The sequence below is a fragment of the Schistocerca serialis genome, chromosome 10 (assembly GCF_023864345.2).
Source record: "Schistocerca serialis cubense isolate TAMUIC-IGC-003099 chromosome 10, iqSchSeri2.2, whole genome shotgun sequence".
NCBI classification, from domain to species: Eukaryota; Metazoa; Arthropoda; class Insecta; order Orthoptera; family Acrididae; genus Schistocerca; species Schistocerca serialis.
In genome coordinates this window covers 211,923,540-211,938,642 of record NC_064647.1, presented here as the reverse complement: position 1 = coordinate 211,938,642, position 15,103 = coordinate 211,923,540, and the positions used below count along the sequence as shown (strand labels likewise).

Here is a 15,103-nt window from a genome sequence, read left to right as displayed (position 1 = left end):
ACTTGAATGCACCTCGTAATTTGCGCACGATTGCCTGTGAAGCAGTTACGTGTGTGGCCGGCTTAATCCGCTAGGCGACGCGCGTCCTCGGCGGAGGTCGCCAAGGTTGTTGACCGCGGCCGGGTTGCGCCGGCGTCGCCGTCTGTATTACGGCGGCCGCCCCTCACCACGCACCCTCCTCCCTCCACCCTCCTCCCTCCTCCCTCCCTGTACCTCCTGCCTCGTGGCGCTGTCTGCGGCGGAGGGCCGACACGGAGTCGGCCGCCGCGACGGCGAGTGAAAGTGAGAGCTGGCCGCTGCCGCCACCAGAAGCCGTCTCCAGTCGGTCGTCCGCGCGCCACCGAAGAGGCCCGCCAGCGAGCGTTCGGGTCGAAGACGTCGCTACTGAGCTCCGCACTCTGCCTGCCGGGACTGTCCGCTGGCCGTGGGAAGGTACGTTCGCAACGCCGACACAGTGTCGTAGTCGCCGTCATCGTCACTCTCGTCATTGAGAACGATGTCAACTGTCAGACATAACAAATATGCATTCAACATCGCGTTGTGATTGAAGACAGAAAATTTTGGAAAATAACAAATTAAAACCTTTTTAGGGTTCAGTACCTCATATATTCCTGATGGGAGGCGATCTGCAATATATGGTAACTGAAAAAAAAGAAACACAAGCCAAATCGCTAAAAAGCATGTTATCGGATCGCCGGTTTCGACATACCTATGTTTTCAGCATCGGATCTTATGCTTTTGAATTTACACAACACATTGTTGTAGAATTTTAGAACACGTTTTTTGCTCGAGTATCATGTCGTTTTTGGAAACCCAGAATCTACTATGTAGGAATCTACATGGATTCCAGAAACAGCGATCGTGTGAGACCCAACTCGCTTTATTTGTTCATGAGACCCAGAAAATATTAGATACAGGCTCCCAGGTAGATGCTATTTTTCTTGACTTCCGGAAGGCGTTCGATACAGTTCCGCACTGTCGCCTGATAAACAAAGTAAGAGCCTACGGAATGTCAGACCAGCTGTGAGGCTGGATTGAAGAGTTTTTAGCAAACAGAACACAGCATGTTGTTATCAATGGAGAGACGTCTACAGACGTTAAAGTAACCTCTGGCGTGCCACAGGGGAGTGTTATGGGACCATTGCTTTTCACAATATATATAAATTACCTAGTAGATAGTGTCGGAAGTTCCATGCGGCTTTTCGCGGATGATGCTGTAGTATACAGAGAAGTTCTAGCATTAGAAAATTGTAGCGAAATGCAGGAAGATCTGCAGCGGATAGGCACTTGGTGCAGGGAGTGGCAACTGACCCTTAACATAGACAAATGTAATGTATTGCGAATACATAGAAAAAAGGATCCTTTATTGTATGATTATATGATAGCGGAACAAACACTGGTAGCAGTTACTTCTGTAAAATATCTGGGAGTATGCGTGCGGAACGATTTGAAGTGGAATGATCATATAAAATTAATTGTTGGTAAGGCGGGTACCAGGTTGAGATTCATTGGGAGAGTGCTTAGAAAATGTAGTCCATCAACAAAGGAGGTGGCTTACAAAGCACTCGTTCGACCTATACTTGAGTATTGCTCATCAGTGTGGGATCCGTACCAGATCGGTCTGACGGAGGAGATAGAAAAGATCCAAAGAAGAGCGGCGCGTTTCGTCACAGGGTTATTTGGTAACCGTGATAGCGTTACGGAGATGTTTAATAAACTCAAGTGGCAGACTCTGCAAGAGAGGCGCTCTGCATCGCGGTGTAGCTTGCTCGCCAGGTTTCGAGAGGGTGCGTTTCTGGATGAGGTATCGAATATATTGCTTCCCCCTACTTATACCTCCCGAGCAGATCACGAATGTAAAATTAGAGAGATTAGAGCGCGCACGGAGGCTTTCAGACAGTCGTTCTTCCCGCGAACCATACGCGACTGGAACAGGAAAGGGATGTAATGACAGTGGCACGTAAAGTGCCCTCCGCCACACACCGTTGGGTGGCTTGCGGAGTGTAAATGTAGATGTAGATTATCTAGCAGTGAAAAGGTTCTTTGACACAAGCAGCACCAATTCGTCATCGTTTTTGTTGTTATCATCGTCATTCTCGCTGTTGTTGTTTCCGTTGTTGAGAATGATGTCACCAACAAATATGCATTCAGCATCGCTTTGTGATTGGTGACCAAAATTTTGTAAAACGGCAAACTGAAACCTTCCTTTTATGGTTCTGTGCCTCATATATTCCTGACCTGGTCAGTCTGCGCGCTATCTGCGATGTATGGTAACTGAAGAAAACTTCATAAGCCAACATCGCGAAAAGAGGAATTTATTGACTAGCCAGTTTCGACAGAGCTATGCTTTCTTCGTCGGATTCTATGCTTCTGAATTTGTACAACATATTATCCAGCAGTGGCACCGGCTTTGCCGCAGTGGATGCATCAGATCACCGAAGTTAAGCGCTGTCGGGCGTGGCCGGCACTTGGATGGGTGACCATCCGGGCCGCCATGCGCTGTTGACATTTTTCGGGATGCCCTCAGCCTCGTGATGCCAATTGTGGAGCTACTCGACCGAACAATAGCGGCTCCGGTCAACGAAAACCATCATAACGACCGGGAGAGCGGTGTGCTGACCACAAACCCCTCCTATCCGCATCCTTAGCTGAGGATGACCCGGCGGGCGGGTGGTCCCGATGGGCCACTTGTGGCCTCAAGACGGAGTGCTTTTATTATCCAGCAGTGAAAAGGTACGTTCACACTGCCAACACCAATGTGGTCGTCGTGGTTGTTGTTTCTATTGTTGAGAATGTTGTCAACTGCCAGACACAGTAAATAGCACTCAGCATCGCGTTGTGATTGGTGACAGAAAATTTTGTAAAATAACAAACTAAAACCTTCTTTTTAGTGTTCTGTACATCATATATGCCTGATCTGGTCAGTCTGGGGATGGTCTGCGATGTATGGTAAATGAAGAAAACTTTAAAAGCCAAGATTGCTACGTAAGCATTTTATTGGTTGACCCGTTCCGACTGAGCTGTGCTGTCATCATCGGATCTGATTTTGAATTTGTACAGCATATTATGCGACAGTGTTAAAAGTCGCTTCACTTTCCGGATGTACACCCCACTACCACAAAGGTCAGTACACATCGGCATGTCAAATGTAAACTGTACCCGCGCCGACTGTAAGTATTGGTGTTCATTACCAGCTGGCAACTCGTAAGCAACACTCTATTGTTCCCCATACCTGTACAGAGAGACCTGCTCCACACAAGCGATTGCTAGTGTCATCCAGGAATGTATATCAGATGATTTTCATTTTTAGATCTTCTAAGCAGATTGAAACTGGTGTTCCAAAGTTAAAAATTAACAGCTTAAGTGCGATCACGACTTAAATATAATACATCAATAGATTGCTGGTTTTCCAGGAACAATATCGCAAAAAAGTTTTAAATTTAAGCACTGTTGTTCACGCCATTGAAATAATGTAAGCGATAGCCATATAGTGTGTGCTAAATAGTCTCTGTTGGCTGAGATGAACGTAGCACCAATGTGCACGTGGCCGTTACGTATTGTCCTGCCATTAGGCCTTTGAACTGAAATGTCTTATGCTGTGTCATTATTTCATTCAGTCTTCATAGCGTATAGAACTTGCATCTTCCTTGTATTTATTGCAGACAAGAAATAGCAACGAATATCAGTAATTAATCCATATCTAGGCTTCACGATTTTAACACTTAGTGGCGTGGATCCCATAGGAAGACTTAATACTTACTCCGTGACGTGTGCGATAACCAAACATGGCTTTGTAACGTCACAAATGGATAGTCTGTAGCAGTATTATCGCTGTAGACCACCGTTTCATGCTACCTATAATGTATACTTTCATCTATTGTGCCCGTATCTATTGACACTAATTGCCTTTTCAAGCAGTTTTCATTCATTAACTGTGACTAATGACACTTTCACTGCCAGTTTCTAATAAGCCACTCCTAGCAACGTTAACTCAAACTCCACCGACACTCTGCTGTGATTGAGCCACTCTCTCACCAAATCAAGTCATCTTTGTGATCGGCCACATCTGAATGTCCTCGTCATTGGTGCCGAATTGTGACGTTGTAGTGTTATCTCCAGCCTACTGCATACGGCAAGAGAAGAGGGACCAACGAACTCTTCCTTTGAGATCCTCAAAACTAAATTCTAGAATCACGAAATCTAGACATAAATTAACAACTTCTGATGCTTATTCACGGTTATTTGTAGCCTGAAAAACACGCAAGGAAGGTGCAGTTCTTTTTTGCCACTTAATTTGAATGAGATAATTATTAATAGATGCCACGACACTTATTTTATGTACACTGTCTGACAAGAGAAGTGAGGCGCCCAGAACGCATTCTCAGATGTCAGTGTACTTCGTGCACGTGTACACCATTGGCCATTGCGATAGGTAAAACAGCCACCAGAGTGCGTTAGAACTGTTCGTGTTTAGTGTTGTTTCCAGACCTGATACGATAAGGGGCTTGAGCACCGTCATATGTTAAGTGATGGCTGTGGAGACGGCGCCTACACGTGTCAAATCTCTGCCAGGGGCTGATTACGCTGTCTCACACGACTACGCGACATCTCCGTGCCCTACACAGTGATAAGTCAACATCTGACACCGATCCCACCCCTCCCCCCGCTATATATCCTACCAGTCCTGCGAACAATCCTAAACATGAACGAACTAAGGTATTATTATTGCTGTTCTACTTGTCACGGAGGATTGAAGATCATTTTCACAAATTCATCATCTACAAAAAAAAATTTAAAAAAATAATTAGAAACAATTTATTGAAATACTTAAACTATATACATTGCTGATGTTTCTCAAAATTGTATTTCACAAATAAACTGTGGATACATTATACAGCAGTGGAAAAACATTTTTATTATCTAGTTACAAATAAAAATGTCTAAATATCGTTAATTTAAAAAAATTGAAGATATACAGATTAATCGCTTTATAGCAGTAATATTCTACTTTATTTTAGTATACTAACCAAATGATTTAATAAATTGTTTCATTAAGTTACAGTAGATCACTATTTTCATTGTCATGATCACAGCTACACTGTAGCGCTTTCCCATAGAACTATCGGGCTACTTCTGATGATGTATCAAAAAATCTGCTAGTTTCTTTACGTGACTTGATTTGTGATTTCCTGTCAGAGAGGTCACAGTTCGTTGTAATTAACGGAAAGTCATCAAGTAAAACAGAAGTGATTTCTGACGTTCCCCCGATTTAGAAGAAATATCTGAATGGTGCGAAAAGTGGCAGTTGACCCTAAATAACGAAAAGTGTGAGGTCAACCACATGAGTGCTAAAAGGAATTCGTTAAACTTCGGTTACACGATAAATCAGTCTAATCTAAAAGCCGTGAATTCAACTAAACACCTAGATATTACAATTAAGAACAACTTCAATTGGAAGGAACACACAGAAAATGTTGTGGGGAAGGGTAACCAAAGACTGCGTTTTATTGGCAGGACACTTAGAAAATGTAACAGATTTACTAATTAGACTGCCTACACTACATCTGTCCGTCCTCTTTTAGAATACTGCTGCGCAGTGTGGGATCCTTACCAGATAGGGCTGACGGAGTACGTCGAAAAAGTTCAAAGAAAGACAGCACGTTTTGTATTGTCGCGAAATATGGGAGAGAGTGTCACAGAAATGATACAGGGTTTGGGCTGACATTATTTTAAAAAACGTGTTTTTCCTTGCGACGGAATCTTGTAACGAAATTCCAATCACCAACTGTTTCCTCCGAATGCGAAAATATTTTGTTGACACCGACCTACGTAGTGAGGAACGATCACCACGATAAAATAAGGGAAATCCGAACTCGTACGGAAAGATATAGGTGTTCATTCATTCCGCGCGCTATACTATATTGGATTAATAGAGAATTGTGAATGTGGTTTCATGAACCCTCTACCAGGTACCTGAATGTGATTTGCAGGGTATCCATGTAGATGTAGATGTTTTTGTCACTCACATGGTTTGTAGGTTTCGTTACAGTTGACTAACCAATGTCCTTGAAGCTATCTGTTAGTTTTCTTCACGTCAGCAATGATCGAAGGGGGAAAGTACTATGTTTGGACTTCGAAGATAGCATTACTTATATATAAGAACTCTACTGGAGACATTTTGAATGGTAGCTATTAATTTTGATAGCAGTGGTGTTGAAATCGTATGCATACCAGTCCTAGCCCTGAACCATACACCTACCATGGTGGCTCAGAAACTCACGATAGTGTGATGGTTTCAAATTTTATCAATTCCTTTTTTAATGGTATCATATATCCTATCACAACTATCCTATCAGGAGGCATGTACCTGTGACCCCTGATTGGAATAAGTGAGCTATTTTGTCAAATTTCCTACGACAAGCAGTAGATGTTCACATTTTGGAAAACTAGTTTTTTGTATACGTCGATATTTTGGACAAATTTTACAGTTTCGTGTGTAAGATTGAACAGGCAAATCGTAAATTTTCATAAAATATCTACACTGTAATGGATTCATTTAGAAGTACACGAATACATGTATAACTCATTTTTTGGAAATTTTGTTGTTCAGTTTTGTGAAAACGCTCCTCAGCTGCAACCCTAATCATCTACAAGGGCTTTTCGGAAAGTAAAGAACGATCGGTCGCGAGGAAACCAGATTGCACAGTACACAGATGTATCAGGCTGTGGCTCTAGTATGACTGTAGATAGTGACACGTCGCTCTTTTCAGTTCTGAGTACACAGTGAGCGCGTAAAGATGCCTAGAAAATAGTTTTTCCCGCCATGTAATGTAAAGCATTCCGTCTTGAGGCCACAAGTGGCCCATCGGGACCATCCGACCGCCGTGTCATCCTCAGCGGAGGATACGGATAGGAGGGGCGTGTGGTCAGCACACCGCTCTCCTGGCCGTTATGATGGTTTTCTCTGACTGGAGCAGATACTATTCGGTCGAGTAGCTCCCTAGTTGGCATCACGAGGCTGAGTGCACCCCGAAAAATGGTAACAGCGCATGATGGCCCGGATTGTCATCCATCCAACTACCGGCCACGCCCGACAGCGCTTAACTTCGGTAATCTGAGGGGAATCGGTGTATCCAGTGCGGCAAGGCCGTTACCTTTTCCCGCCATGTATGGGTCCCTATCGAAAGATTTCGCCTGAATTCATGCAACCCCACGTAGCGTATATGTCATGCATTTCCTTCTTCATGACAATTCTCAGACCCACACTGCACGGTCAATGAGAACTCTCCTAAAGAGTTTTTGATGGGAAGTGTCCGATCACCCATGATATAGCCTGGACTTGGCTCTGTCTGATATTCATCTCTGCTTAAATGAACCGCTGCCGCTGGACACAAGATTTTGGCTCAGACAACGAGGTTCAGTCCAGCGTAGAAAACTGTCAGGAAGGAGGCTGTCTTCTGTGACAAGGGTACTGGAAAGTGGCTACAGCGGTACGATAAACGTCGAAGTTGGAGCGGCGACTACATAGGGAAGTACCTGGAAAGTGTAACTAACTGTTGCAAATAAAACAGTTGTGATTTTCACTGTGGTTTCCATTTCGCCACGGATCGTTCGTTTCCTTGCGAATAGCCCTTGTACATACTAGTCGGGTGTGTACATGTTGGAAGTTACATCCTACCGTGTCTTTCCAGGAGGTCACACTTTATGCAAACCACTGTGGATTAAACGGTGTAGGTTACTTTCCATTGCAGCACGTATGGTGGTTTCTGCCGGCTCCATTCGCGAGTGGAGTACGATTAGAGTAGTTAAACACCCATCACTTCCATTGTAATGAGCCTAACCTTGTCGTCACTCTTCTTATTGGAACGATATGTTGGGGTTGTACCTTTCTAGATTCCTCACTTAATATTGGCTCTTGAAAATATCTAAGTACCATTCGAGGGATACTTGGCGCATATATCTCAAAAAGACTACCAATTCAACTTTTTCGTGACCATCTCCCTGAGTCAAACAAACCTTTGACAGTACATGCTGCCTCTATCTATATACGTTCGCTGTCCCTTCTTAATGTGCTGCAACTTTCATGAAACACCTGCCATCTTGCGCCATTCTGGAGATGCATTTTGCGCTCCTGCCTCACTTTGCTTTCTCTCCTCTTCTCGTTCCAGAGATTCTGTCTCGGAGCGCCTTCGTTGCGAATCGATTTAATCTGGAAAGTGCCATGGACTGTCACGTCAAAAGCTCAGAGAGAGATCGACTCGAAAAGGGGTGACATCAGTAGCATTGCTTGCAGGTTTCTCCCGCCGACAGATGATGTACTCTTTCGGTCGGAAGACTGGATATCACCAGGACTTACCTTGATAAGTGTTAAAGTAAAAACATTCCTATACTACGGTATATTAATAATTTTTACTTATGGACCATCTGACAGCAACTGAATAAAACACAATTTTAGTGCTATACGTGTTTCGCCTTTATTTTCTGCAAGGCATCATCAGTGGCCTGGAATAGGTACATATGTTGGCTATTTAATTTACATTTTTGTCACTGTTCCTGTAGGTTACAAACAGTTCTGGTGGTTGGTATTTCCTATTAAGCAGTAATGTTTTTAACTGTACTTACAGGTTGCGTGGACAATTTCTTACATATTACGCTCCTGTTGCATTTTTGGTGGTGTTCTTCTTCTTATGAATGCCAATTTGCGGTTTTTTCCCACATTCCACAGCACTATGAACTGAACGCTTGTTTCAATGCAATGTTTTGGTTTCTGTTGCCAACTGTCAAATGTTTTTGCCAAAGATCGAATGTTATTGCCAAAACTTTCGAGTGTAATTATTGAAGTATCCGTGACACACACACACACACACACACACACACACACACACACACGGCAATAACATTCGATCTTTGGCAAAACCATTTGACAGTCGGCAACAGAAACCAAAACATTGCATTGAAACAAGCGTTCAGTGCATAATGCTGTGGAATGCGGAAAAACAGCAAATTGGCGCTCATAGGAAGAAGAACAAGACCAAAAATGCAACAGGAGCGTAATATGTAAGAAACTGTCTACGCAACCTGTAAGTACAGTTCAAAACATTACTACTTAATAGGAAATACCAACCACCAGAACTGTTTATAACCTATAGGCACAGTGACAAAAATGTAAATAAAATAGCTAACATATGTACATATTCCAGGCCACTGATGATGCCTTGCAGAAAATAGAGGCGAAACGCGTATGGCACTAAAATTGTGTTTTATTCAGTTGCTGTCAGACGGTCCATAAGTAAAAATTATCAATATACCGTAATATTACACGCAACTGAGTAAGACAGGACTACAAAAGTTGAAGACATTCCTATACATTACCTACAACGTTTTGTGGTGTCGTGCGATGCTCAAGCATTACATCCGACTCAGGAAGCCAGGCTAAATCACCTGTTACGTAAATTGAAAGTGGAGGGGGAGAAGGGATAGAATAGGGCAGGAACTGCTGATATCAGCTGCATCGAGACTTTATGCGGGATCACCAGTGACAAGTGAAAGTGTGCTAGAGCGGGATTCGAACCCAGTGCCTTCGGCTTGCTAGCCAGTTGCATTAGCTGCTGCACTACTTGGACTCAGTGTTCATCACAACTGTGCGGACTATCTCGGTACGATCCTCGGCTGACCCACGTTTCCACCTAGCGCCACCTATCTGCAGTCCCCACATTGTCCTCCATACTCGCTACTTCGAGATTCCTGCAAAAGGTCCAACGTAACTGTGCTTTCGCAATGAAGGTGGTGGAATCAGTGCCCATCGATACGAATCAATGAATGTGTGGTGACACAATACTAATCGCCGAGCCACATCAGGCCACAATGCAAGTGTGCTTTTTTACTTTGATAGAAAGAGCATCTGTGTGATAAATGGCTCTAGGCTACGTCTCGTAATTTCATTATTTTACTATCTAGTCTCCCGTTTTTAGCATAACTTTATTCAGATTTTAAGTCAGTGCTCTTGCATCGGCGCTGTTATTTGACCTACGGACAAGTTTCTACTTTATGTGGCCGTTTGCACCTAGTATTTATGTTCTGCTTTTATCTACTTTGTTTCTTTTTATAAAAAAATCTCGCTGTGACTTTACGTCCTTAGTAACCTTCACATAATTGTGACCTACTGTATTTCAGCTTTAACACATTTTTACAAAGGAATTTCTTACTAAAAATTACGTAAGTTTTCCAGACGCTTTGTTTCAAGACGATGTGGTTAGTTGCTTTAAAAGTTTGTAAATAGCTTTCTTATAAATAATGCTTAGTAACTCACGGTGAACTGGTTGCCATTTACCGTGGTGAACGCACACTTACCGCAGGATGTAGAACAACGCTTCCAGCGTGCTTACCATTTGACAGTTTATACGGCCTGATACTGCCTTGTGTTCACTGGACCACATTACGCGTCCCGAAAAGGTAGTTACTTCTCATCTTTTTCCGCTTCGTCCTCTTTCACTTGGTGGACTATAACTTTCGTGCAAGTGACTGCTTGCAGTTTGTGCTTATTTTAAATTCATACCCTTTTTTCTTCAAGGTTATCAGATGTTATTGTTGTTGATAATTCTTCCGGGTTATAAGGCCGTGGTCCATGGAATTCTTCAATTCCTAACGTTTCGTCCAATACTACGTTGGACATCTTCAGAGGTATGGCTGGTCCTGCTGAGTCCAGCCGACTGACAGTCAGTCGGCAGGACTCAGCAGGACCAGCCATACCTCTGAAGATGTCCAACGTAGTATTGGACGAAACGTTAGGAATTGAAGAATTCCATGGACCGCCTTATAACCCGGAAGAATTACCAACAACAGTACCATCCGGTCCTGAAAGCCTTCATTGTATTATCAGATGTTATGCTTATAATACTTGACGGGAGCATATACAGGGCGTTACAAAAAGGTGCGGCCAAACTTTCAGGAAACATTCCTCACACACAAAGAAAGAAAATAAGTTACGTGGACATGTGTCCGGAAACGCTTACTTTCCATGTTAGAGCTCATATTATTACTTCTCTTCAAATCACATTAATCATGGAGTGGAAACACACAGCAACAGAATGTACCAGCGTGACTTCAAATACTTTGTTACAGGAAATGTTCAAAATGTCCTCCGTTAGCGAGGATACATGCATCCACCCTCCGTCGCATCGAATCCCTGATGAGCTGATGCAGCCCTGGAGAATGGCGTATTGTATCACAGCTGTCCACAACACGAGCACGAAGAGTCTCTACATTTGGTACCGGGGTTGCGTAGACAAGAGCTTTCAGATGCCCCCATAAATGAAAGTCAAGAGGGTTGAGGTCAGGAGAGCGTGGAGGCCATGGAATTGGTCCGCCTCTACCAATCCATCGGTCACCGAATCTGTTGTTGAGAAGCGTACGAACACTTCGACTGAAATGTGCAGGAGCTCCATCGTGCATGAACCACATGTTGTGTCGTACTTGTAAAGACACATGTTCTAGTAGCACAGGTAGAGTATCCCGTATGAAATCATGATAACGTGCTCCATTGAGCGTAGGTGGAAGAACGAAACTAAAATGAGCTCTAACATGGAAATTAAGCGTTTCCAGACACATGTCCACATAACATCTTTTCTTTATTTGTGTGTGAGGAATATTTCCTGAAAGTTTGGCCGTACCTTTTTGTAACACCCTGTATTTAATTCGACTCTCTTTCTTGCACATGATGAGAGCAATTGATTTTTGCGAATGTGTTACCTTCGATAGCCATAAATTTTTGATCAACATTTATCGGTGAGTCTGGTTTTTAATTTTCCTAATTTCGTTCCGTAGCAATGGAGGGTCAAGCATTTGCAACTATATTGTATTTTAATGTAGGCCAATCTCAAGATGAATTGAATTAGACGAAACGAGCGTCTCTGACAAAAAGTGAGTAATTTCAACATAAAAATCAAGACTGCTTCCTTCTCCTCACCTTGGTAGATTGTTTGACAGATATTCTTCATTAATAAATCACTGCGGTTTTTTTTCCAAAGTTACGAACTTTGTTGAATGAACTGATAAAACCTTACTGAAATTTACGAGGAATACCAAAGCAGCGCCTCAGGTGAAGGTTAGATAATGTCATTGATCGGCTGGTAATTGGGTTATTGACGGCCTAAAGCAGCCAATGTGGAATATCGGCTGAAGTTGCTTTGACCGTTGCTCCTGGCAACTCTTGCTTATTCACGAGACGGTAGCCGAATAGCACGCAAATTGTGTAGTATCTGACCAGATTAGCTCCGAACCGTGACTACGATAAGAAGCAGAAATAAAACAGGAAAAAACTGGGACATTCTCCGCAGTTTTTCATCGGTCAACAGGTGATGAACTGGATGTCAACGATTGTGTACCGAAATCTGCAATCTAGAAATCACAGTGAAAGTTTTACATAAAGCTTACTAGGTTATTTACTATTTGAACGTTCTATTAGCGGGGTGTATGTGGGAAAATTGACCCTTTATACCTTCAAGCGAAATCTCATGATCATCTCCACGATACTTACGAATGAAATAATTACGTAAGGCAAAAGTTTGAGAAGCCTGTCGACTCTGGGATTACTAGGCTTTCCATCTGCAACACAGTGGGCGCTATTACGAAACATCGTGACTGATGAAAGCTACGTGCCGGGCCTCGAACTTGGAACCTTTCGCGGCCGATTTAGTGGAAGAAATTTAATGGCAGGTTAAAGCACTTCCAGGAGGCAAGTCGCACCGGGATAGCTAAATACCGGGTGATCAAAAACTCAGTATAAATTTGAAAACTGAATAAATCACGGAATAAGGTAGTAAGAGAGGTGCAAATTGACACACATGCTTGTAATGACATGGGGTTTTATTAGAACCAAAAAATACATAAGTTCAAAAAATATCCGACAGATGGCGCTTCATCTGATCACAATAGCAATAATTAGCATAACAAAGTAAGACAAAGCAAAGATGATGATCTTTACAGGAAATGCTCAATATGTCCACTATCTTTCCTCAACAATAGCTGTAGTCGAGGAATAATGTTGTGAACAGCACTGTAAAGCATGTCCGGAGTTATGGTGAGGCATTGGCGTCGCATGTTGTCTTTCAGCATCCCTAGAGATGCCGGTCGATCACGATACACTTGCGACTTCAGGTAACCCCAAAGCCAATAATCGCACGGACTGAGGTCTGGGGACCTGGGAGGCCAAGCATGACGAAAGTGGCGGCTGAGCACACGATCATCACCAAACGACGCGCGCAAGAGATCTTTCACGCGTCTAGCAATATGCGGTGGGGCGCCATCCTGCGTAAACATCGTACGTTCCAGCAGGTGTTTATCAGCCAGGCTGGGGATGATGCGATTGCGTACCATATGGGCGTACTTCTCACCCGTCACGGTAGCAGTTATAAAACCAGAATCAAGCATTTCCTCGAATAAAAAAGGCCCGATAACGGTAGATGTGGTAAATCCAACCCATACCGTGACTTTCTCGTCGTGTAATGGAGTTTCCACGACAGTTCTAGGATTTTCGGTAGCCCAAATTCTACAGTTGTGGGCGTTGACAGACCCTCGGAGCGTGAAATGAGCTTCGTGGGTCCACAACACGTTACTCAACCAATCGTCATCTTCCGCCATCTTTTGAAACGCCTACACCGCAAATGCCCTCCGCTCCACTAAATCGCCAGGTAACAGTGCATGATGCCGATGGATTTTGCACGGATAGCATCGGAGGGTACGCCTAAGTACCAAGCAAACAGTAGTGTATGGAATGCCGGTGCGACGTGCGACTGCACGAGCGCTGACTCCCGTGCATAGACGAACCCGCTACAGTCTCCATTTCTTCCTGAACTGTTTCAGCAGCATTACGCCGTGTGCTCGGTCGGCCACTACGGGCTCTATCGTCTGAACAACCCGTGGCTTCGAACTTCGAAATCATTCTCGCCACAGCTGCATTTTTCAACGGACCTTTACCCGTTCCTATGGCGATAGGATCGGAACGCTGAACTAGCACATTCCCCATTCTGATAATACAGCTTCACTAAAAGCGCCTTTTCAGGTAACGTCAACATGCTACGACTACTGGCGCATCTGATTCTCTCTCTCATTACAGCTCCTTTTATACACGATTGTCATGCGCAGTCACTGACGTTTTGCTGTCCAGCGCCATCTCTCGGACATTTTGTGAACTTTTTTTTTTTCCTAATAAAACCCCATCTCATTCCAAGCATATGTGTCAATTTTTACCTCTCTATCTACATTATTCCGTGGTTTATTAAGTTTTCAAATTTGTACTGACTTTTTGATCATCCGGTACATACGATTGATTTTTTCACTGCTAGGACTACCTCCTCACCGTCTTCTGAGCTATACGGGATGCCGAGCTTAAATCCAAGCGAATGAAACTTTTTTAAATGCAAATTTATTGATACAAAATACAAATAAAATACTGTTACATATTTGTAATGGTATCTTAAAAGAGTAACATTACCCAATGTAACCCCCTTCAGCCGCAATGTCCGCCTCCAATTTGTCCTGAAACGATCGCACGCTCTCGTTAAAACAGCGCTGTCCACATTCGCGCCGGCCGAAGTGGCCGTGCGGTTAAAGGCGCTGCAGTCTGGAACCGCAAGACCGCTACGGTCGCAGGTTCGAATCCTGCCTCGGGCATGGATGTTTGTGATGTCCTTAGGTTAGTTAGGTTTAACTAATTCTAAGTTCTAGGGGACTAATGACCTCAGCAGTTGAGTCCCATAGTGCTCAGAGCCATTTGAACCATTATAGCCACATTCGCGATCACTGCTTCGATAGCGGTGCGTTGTGATGTGACGCTAGGGTGCCTCGTCTAATGATCAACACTTTCGACTTCGCTCTAAACATAATAGTCGAGGGGGTGCAAATCCGGGCTATTCGGGGGCCAGAACTCCTTTGACCAGAATATGTCAACGATATCAGAGAGCCAGTTTTGGACGAAATGGCTCGTATGAGCTCCTCTTTTGCCATTCGACCCATTGTTCGCTCGCTGACATCCAATACTGACGCCAGTTTCCTCAGCGGTTGCCCCGGGTCCTCAGAAATAGGTTCCTGAGCCTTTTCGATGACT

The 15,103-nt window shown here is 43.7% G+C and overlaps 1 protein-coding gene across 2 annotated transcripts in view; it reads left to right on the top strand.

Annotated features, from left to right (window-relative positions):
• Window positions 1–251: 251 nt before the first annotated feature.
• The window catches only part of LOC126425132 (organic solute transporter alpha-like protein), a 329,608-nt gene continuing 314,756 nt past the window's right edge, over window positions 252–15,103 (top strand). For both annotated transcript variants that reach the window (XR_007576266.1, XM_050088074.1), the window contains exon 1: window positions 252–432. The gene's annotated coding sequence lies outside the window, so the exon portion shown is untranslated. The remainder of the gene's footprint in view (window positions 433–15,103) is intronic.